The following is an 8,338-nucleotide window of genomic DNA, read 5'->3' on the forward strand; positions in this document are numbered from 1 at the left end:
TTTTAGTAGAGACGGGGTTTCACCATGTTGACCAGGATGGTCTTGATCTCTTGACCTTGTGATCCACCTGCCTCGGCCTCCCAAAGTGCTGGGATTACAGGCGTGAGCCACTGCGCCCGGCCCTGTTTAAGTTATTAATGATGTATTCAGCATGTTTCACTTGTACTGATGCACATTTAAATATGTCATCTCAGCCTGTCCTTGTGAGACTCATTTCAATTTCCCAAATAAAAATAAACTGAAGCCCACAGCCTCTGCATGACTCCCTGATGTCACCTAGTGTACTGTTCTTTCCCCAGCATCATCATTTTCAAATCAGCCCCCAAGGGTCAGTGAGGCAGACTGAGCATGTGATTCCAGATGGAATAATTGGGTTTCTACAACAATTGTAGAACATAATAGTTCATGCACTGGTTTTCCAATAGTGGTGCTTTTTAACAAACAAGACCATAAAATTCTAAGAGAAACGCATCAGTCTGGCATTGATCATCTTATAAACTAATGTCAGTGGCCTTGAATTTAACAAGAATAAAATTTTACCCTCAAATGCAAGCTTTCGTATTTTATTCTTTTGGGTTCTTTTAGAAAATGTCCTTCATTTACACAAGTAATAAGAACATATGTTCCAAAAATTCCCACATGAACTTCTGATCAGAAACAGCTAACCAGCATCATCGCACGACAGCGCCGTCAAAACACACTGACTCAGGAAAAGCACTACAAGGGAGAAAATACGTTTCAAAGGAAATTCTGTCATAGTCAAGAAAAAGGAAAGATTTATCAATTTAAGCTTCTGCACTGAACAGCCTGTTAAATGAAATTATTTTGATCTATTTTGATCAATAGTGAAATTATTTTGCTCTATTTTGTTGCTGAATCCCTCACCCTCTAGGAATCCAGGGCTATCATTTTGGAATGAAATATAGTCATCCATCCAACAACGTATACTGAAAACCTTATATCCTCCAGTCATCTTTCTTTAATTATTCATTCAATGAATATTTATTGAGGGTTTATCATTTTCCAGTTATTGTGCTTGGCCCTGGCAATAGAGTGCTATTCTCTTGGGGGTGAGACAAATACATGAATAGGATAAATGTATTGATGTATATTGCAAATAAATAAGAGATGGCAATGGAACAGCCAGCAAGAGGTGAAATGTAAGAAAAAGTGAGTATCAGAGGAGAGAAGCCGGGAACAAAAGAACAAGTTCAAGCCTTCAAGGTGGGAACAAAATGGCAGCATTTATAAGGCCAGAGTGGCCAGAGTGTAGGGAGACTAAGATGAGGCCTGAGAGGGGCCCTAGTAAGCAGTTCAGATTTGCAGGACCTGGTAAGAAGTTCAGATCTGATTCCAAGTTAGATGGCAGCCAGGAAAAGATTCTAAGCAGGGGAGTCCACCAGCCCCTTTACTTGGATTTCATAAGGGACTGTGTAAAGGTACCTTGTACTTGAAAATAGGTAAGAGGAGCCCATCTAGAATTGGAGCAGGAAAGTGAGGTCAACCCAACCCTGAGCAGAGGGGAATGGAAACGAGGTATTAGGAAGGGCTGGCAGAAACAGGAGAATAGCTGCCACTTCAGAATGGAAGAGGGAGGAACAGACCTCGGTTCAAATCGATTATCAGAGGTGGCTTTGCAGGAGATGAAAGGCAAGGATGTCAGGCAACACAGAAGGCAAGGCTTACCCAGGCATTCAGAGAAGACTCAAAGGGGAAGGCGATTCCGAAGGAGGAACAACCACTTCTCCCTGGGCAGCCACTCTGGGTGCCATTTTTCTCCCTTTTGATGATAATCTGATTGGGTCAGCTCTGTCTCAAATGCGGTGAATTCTAACCCCTTCAGTTTTAAATCTCCAAAACTCTACCCCCTTTCCCCTGCTGCATGTTTGGGGTCATTGTTAGTGGGGTTAGAATAGGAAGAGGAAGTATTGCAGAGGGAAGTACAAAGATGCCTAAGTCACCCCTGCTCCTTGACCGGCAAAACATTTCCCCCACAATGATGGGAATAATGACTACCAGAAAGTCATTTGCTCTTCACTTAAGATCATAAAGAAATATGTCTTCCTACCTGTACAAGTACTGTCCTGGACTGGGAATGGTAGTCCATGCCTGTAATCCCTATATTTTGGGAGGCTGAGGAGAGAGGATTGCTTGAGGTCAGGAGTTCAAGACCAACCTGGGCAACAGAGAGAGACTCCACCTCTAAAAAAAAAAAAAAAAAAAAAAACTTTAAAAATTCACTGGGCATTGTGGCTCATGTCTGTAGTCCCAACTAGTTGTGTGGCTGAGGTGCAAAGATCACTTGAGCCCAGAAGTTCAAGGCTGCAGTGAGCTATGACTGCCACTGCACTCCAGCCTGGGCAATGGGGCTAGACCCTGTCTAAAAATAATAATAATAAATAAATAAACAGTCCTAATAACAATACTATGATTAGTTCATAGACACAGTAGTCCTGGACCCTCCATTCCCATGAATGCCTAACAGGCATGCAATAGCAGAAAGAAGGCAAACTATGCATTTGGACAGTCTTGGGTTTGAACATTGAGCTTGAAAGTTGTTTGATCTTGGGCAAATTACTCCACATGCCTGAGCTTTGATTTCCTCTTCTGTAAAATGAGGGTGATAACATCTGCTCTCAGGTTGTTGTGGGGATTGGATGACACATGGCAACACTCAGGATGTGCCGGATACAATGTGGCTACTTGGTAAAAGTTGCTTCCCTTTTTCCCAGGCAGGATCACTGGCAGATCTTTGACGTTAGCATGTCCTTTTCCGCTTTCTGCAGGCATTTTGAGCCAGGCAAAAGTGAAAAGACACGTCCTGCTACTGCTACTCAAAACAAGACTGGAAAATAATTAACAGAAAGAGAGAAGCATGCCCAGGAGATTGCCTGGCATGGAGAGACGTCCAAAAAGCATCTTTGTTGTTGCTGCTGGTGCTGGTGCAGAAAGGCCAGCATAAGAACAGGAATTCAGACGACAGCAAGTTCTTACCCTGAGAATGTCCTAAATTTTGATCCACCAAGCAAGTAGCTTACATCCAAGATGTAAGCAGCACTTTCTTCATGCGGACATACCATTCTCAATAATGCTGCAGGTCCACTTCAGACAATACTTACTTTCCAATTCCCTCATTTCTTGGAACCCTTGAGAAAACTTACAGCCCCTAATTGAAGAGTTTGAGGCAGATTTGTGTAATCAAATTCTGACATCCCCTGATAAGAAGTAACAACGCCACCAAGACTTTCCTTCATCACAAAACTGGGCTGCACTGGTTTCTTTTGTAGGACTTAAGCAGCTACATGCCAAACCATATTGGGACTAGATGTGAAACTTAATAACTCTCTTTTTAATACTAGGCAATAGGGCTCATTAATCTAAAGAAACATCTGCCAGCCCCTGCACTTTCCCAGTGTGGGTCTTGACCATGTAGCAGCCACTAGGCCCTTGCTGTGATCTTCAGTATTATTTGTCAATGTTGAATTAAATCACAGAGAAGCAGCTTGGGAAGTCTCCTTTAAATAAAAGCATGAAGTTAATAATAAACAATGGAGGAAAGAAAGTGCCAGCAGAGAGTGCAATCTCAAGCCACATATTTGTTCTGCTGCAAAATGAATGTTGGAAAGCACATGAATTTTTAAATCCAAGTGAAATTAATGTCTTGCACAATGAAACATGAAGGCATTCCTCATAGGTAGGTCAAGTAAAAGACAGGATTGTATTTCCTTGCAAAATAAGTGAAGTGACCATTTTATCACACTTGGGTTATTTCTTCAAAAAAAATTCATTCACACCACAATCTGTGAAGCCGTCACAGAACAGACAACACTATAAGCATAGCAGAGATGAAGTTACAAATGTAACCTGTGCCAGGGTGGCTCATGCCTATAATCCCAACACTTTGGGAGGGCAAGGCAGGAGGACCGCTTAAGCCCAGGAGGTCGAGGCTGCAGTGAGCTATGATTGCACCACTGCACTCTAGCCTGGTCGACAGAGCGAGACTCTACCTATAAAAATTAAAAAACAAAAATATATGTAACCTGGGCTTATTGCTAGGATTTTATTTGCATATTAACCTTGGAGAGGGGGTAATTATGTACCTCAGGCTATTCTATCCCTGGAATCTATTTGCTGGAGAAGAGGGACAGTAAAGAAGTGGATGATCTGTTATCTGAGGCTTTTGTTGAGTCTTCTGGAAAGCTGATTTCGGGAACTACGAGGCGGGTATGATGGTTCTACCTCACAATAGTCTTCAGATCATTTATGGGTTGCAAACATTCTGCTAAGGATGCCAGCTACAGAGTACCCCTGCTATTTCTGTCTCTAAGACCACTGCCTCCTTCTTAGGATCTACCTCCTTTCTGTGTGGATCACACTCTGATACAGCCCCTTCAACCCACCCTCAGCCCAAGAGTGAACATGGACTTTAGTAGGGGCAATTGGATTTTTCTAGGACTTCCCTGGGACTGCTGCTGGTGTTATCAGGGAAAATTGTGTCTTTGGGGGATTTTCTAAGCTAACAGGGCCTGAGTTTGGGGTTGCATGTGATCATCTTATTCATCATGTAGAAGAGCTCATTCAAGATAAAGGAGAATGGTGGCATTATTGAAGCCTCTGGAACCAACCAGACCTGAAGCCAGATGCACTCCCAGACTCACAAGTTATGAGAGCTAATGTATGTCATGTCTGCTTAAGTAACTTTTGTTTCTTACTTACAACCAAAAATGTGAAATTGACTATTGTAGTGCAGGCTGGATTCTGAAAGAGCTGTTTCAGATAAAACAGTGATACTTCCAGGCACAATTCAAGAGGCTCTTAAAGAGCTATCCTTCTCTGGGTTTGTGTTCAACACCAAGCTGATGCTAATGGATTTCAGTGGGGAACTGCTTGGAGCTGTCCCCTAGACCTAGTGCTGAAAAAACAACTGTTAGGAAGCCTGCAACTGAGCTCTAGAATAAGAAACTGAAGGCCTTAACGGAGCAGAAACTGGGGAGCTACCCTAGGCCTCACAAGAAGCCCAGCAGTTAGCTCTGTGGTTTCAGAATAAAGAACCAGGCCAATCCATTGATCAGATCCCAGCAGCAGGTAGGGCTGTCTTGGAAGTGAGGTGGAGCCCAGCAGCAAAAGACCCTGGCAGTAAGCAGAGGCCCCCAGTTAGCATCAGTCGAGAAGCAGATTACTCCCAAGTAACTGGAATTGAGAGTTTTTGTACCTGAGAGGGAAGATCAAAACGGTAGGCCCTCAATCTTATAGGAAATGGGATTTTGAAGTCAGAGTCCCTGGGTTCAAGTTCTGGCTATAACATTTATAAGCTACTTGACCTGAAGTATTCACTGTCTCAGTTTTCTCACCTGCAAATTGAGGATGTTAGTAATAATGATTAGAATCAAGACATATGCCTGAAATTGTTTTTAATGCTACGACTAAAGTTCTATAGTTTCTGAATTGTGGTGTAGTCATATGTTTAGATGTCTGTCTCCCAAACTCAGCTCCTTAAGAGAAGACATTGTTGTACTTATATTCTTACTCTTCCTTAACACAGTGCCTGAAACTCAAAATTAGATGTATTACAAGTTAATGAAATTAGGCACTGCATATAAAAGCACTTTCTACCCTGTCACACACAATACTATTATATAGAACTACCAGGCATGAAACAAAGTCAAAGACCTAAACATAATGAGGCAAGACAAGAATCATGTTACTGAACCTAGATGCACCAGCAGGGATCACACAGGGGAAGACAAGAATTCTGGACCCTGAGCAAGGTGATCTAATACTGAACTCCCCAAAAAACAGGAATCAAAGCCTTCGTGAATAGGAACCATATTGATCCCATGCTTTAAAGGGGATCTTATGTAAGTGGCTCTAATTGGAGTTATATCATGGGTATAGGGTGTGAACAGGCATCTCATTATTAATAAATAACCATTATTGCTGGATGGCCATTGAAAGGCACCAACTATTGGATATACCTAGAATATATTATAGTCAAGACATCTCTACTATTCCAGCATTTGTCATCATTGAAAGATATGGGGATCCATTTCTATCAGAGAATATGGAATTGTTTATTCTTTTAATATACTCATTCCTCAGGATAATGAATCAGCATCTTCCTCCAAGAATCCAGAAGGCATTGAGCTGAGAATCTGTAGATGGACCCTCAAATCAATCACAGAGACAAACAGTACCATGACCTTCAGGGTCTCAGCCAGGGAAAGAGGATTGTAACGCATGGAAACCACTCAACAGTCTTAGGCAACAGTGTTGTCTAAGACCTAGGCTGCAATTTTGAGTTTTACATTAACTTAAACAAAAATGGCTGCTATTGGTATTTTTCTACATCCTGTTCTTAAATTCATAAGGCACATCTGAGGACAAAATGTTATGGCTTCTTTAATACAAAGAACATGTTCCTTGCTTCTTCTCTTACAGAGCTTGATACACTTTCTAAAAATCATCCTGAGATTACATCCAATTGACCCATGAACATTTTAGTAATTGTTTTACCTTAACTCAAAGAACATTTTAATAATTGTTTTAACTCAAAGAACGTTTCAGTAGTTGTTTCACATTAACTCAAAAGTGCAGTCTGGGTCTTAGGCAAGAAGATTGAGTGGTTTCCATGTGTTACAATCAAAATCAAATGTTTCCAAAAGTTAAAATTTACTGTGCTTCATAAAATATCCAGGAATTTTATGTTGCCTTTCATCCTGTTTTCTAAAATTACCTGTAACAATGTTGTATCTATCCAAAGAATTGAGCTTAGTAAACAGCTTTTAATATCTCAATTGATTTTATCATCATTTTCCTCTACTTCTGTCATCCAGTAAAAGTGCATAATCCTTAAACCCTATTAGGATTGCATTGGATGTTCTAAACAATATCAAATCTCAAACAAAAATGGCTGCCCTTGGTATTTTTCTACTTCCTATTAATAAATGGTGTATTCATAAGGCACATCTGGAGACAAAATGTTATGGCTTCTTTAATACAAAGAACATGTTCCTTGCTCCTTCTCTTACAGAGCTTGATTTCACTTTCCAAAGAACATCCCGAGATTGCATCCAATTGACCCATGAACATTTTAGTAATTAATGTCTTATTTGTTCAGATTTTTTAAGTGTGACTGCCTTTGGTCAAAGGCAGTGACAAGAGTTATAAAGCAAAGATAGTAAATAAAACTCACAAAATTAGAACTATAAAAGTAGAAGAATATTGAGTTTCTTGTGTAAAAGGCCAAATTCCAAAGTTAATTGCAATAAATAATTGGGCAAGAAAGAGGAGATAAAATGTGTATAAGAAAAAAATATGATGTAAACAATGAAATTTAAGGGAAATAATGGAAATCCAAAAATTTTAAGTGAAAGCGTTAATTACATCTCTTTCTTTAAAAAATTGGTGCATTTTAAAAGGTTGATATACTCCAAATGCTATAAGACTTCTTATAAGTTGTTATTTTCTTCAGTTTTTCTTTTTTATCTGTAAGATGAGGAGGGACAGCAATCCCTACTCTGCCTATTTTTTTCTTAAAAAGTCAGGAAACATTAGATGCTGGCAAGGCTGTGGAGAAATAGGAATGCTTTTATGATGGTAATTCCTCAAGGATCCAGAACCAGAAATACCATTTGACCCAGCAATCCTATTTACTGGGTGTATACCCAAAGGAATATAAATCATTCTACTATAAAGACACATGCATATGTATGTTTGCAGCACTATTTACAATAGCAAAGACATGGAACCAACCCAAATGACCATCAATGATAGACTAGATAAAGAAAATGTGGTACATATACACCATGGAATACTATGCAGCCATGAAAAGGAATGAGATCACGTCCTTTGCAGGGACATGGATGAAGCTGGAAGACATCATCCTCAGCAAACTAACACAGGAACAGAAAACCAAATACAACATGTTCTCACTCATAAGTGGGAGTTGAACATTAAGAACACATGAACACAGAGAGGGAACAACAGATACCAGGGCCTGTTGGGGGTGGAGTATGAGGAGAGGGAACCTGGAGGACAGGTGAAAAGGTGCAGCAAACCACGATGGCACATGTATACCTATGTAACAAACATGCACGTTCTGTACATGTATTCCTTCTTTTTTTTTTTTTAGAAGAAGTAAAGATGATTTTTTCCAGTTCTGTGAAGAAGGTCAATGGTAGTTTGACAGGGATAGCATTGAATCGCTTGAATCTGGGAGGCAGAGGTTGCAGTGAGCCAAAATCACACCACTTCACTCCAGCCTTGGCAACAGAGTGAGATTCCATCGTGAAAAAATAATAATAATAAAGTAAAAATGTAAGAAAATGCAATTACTTTT

This window comes from Cebus imitator, unplaced genomic scaffold (assembly GCF_001604975.1).
Source record: "Cebus imitator isolate Cc_AM_T3 unplaced genomic scaffold, Cebus_imitator-1.0 Scaffold406, whole genome shotgun sequence".
NCBI classification, from domain to species: Eukaryota; Metazoa; Chordata; class Mammalia; order Primates; family Cebidae; genus Cebus; species Cebus imitator.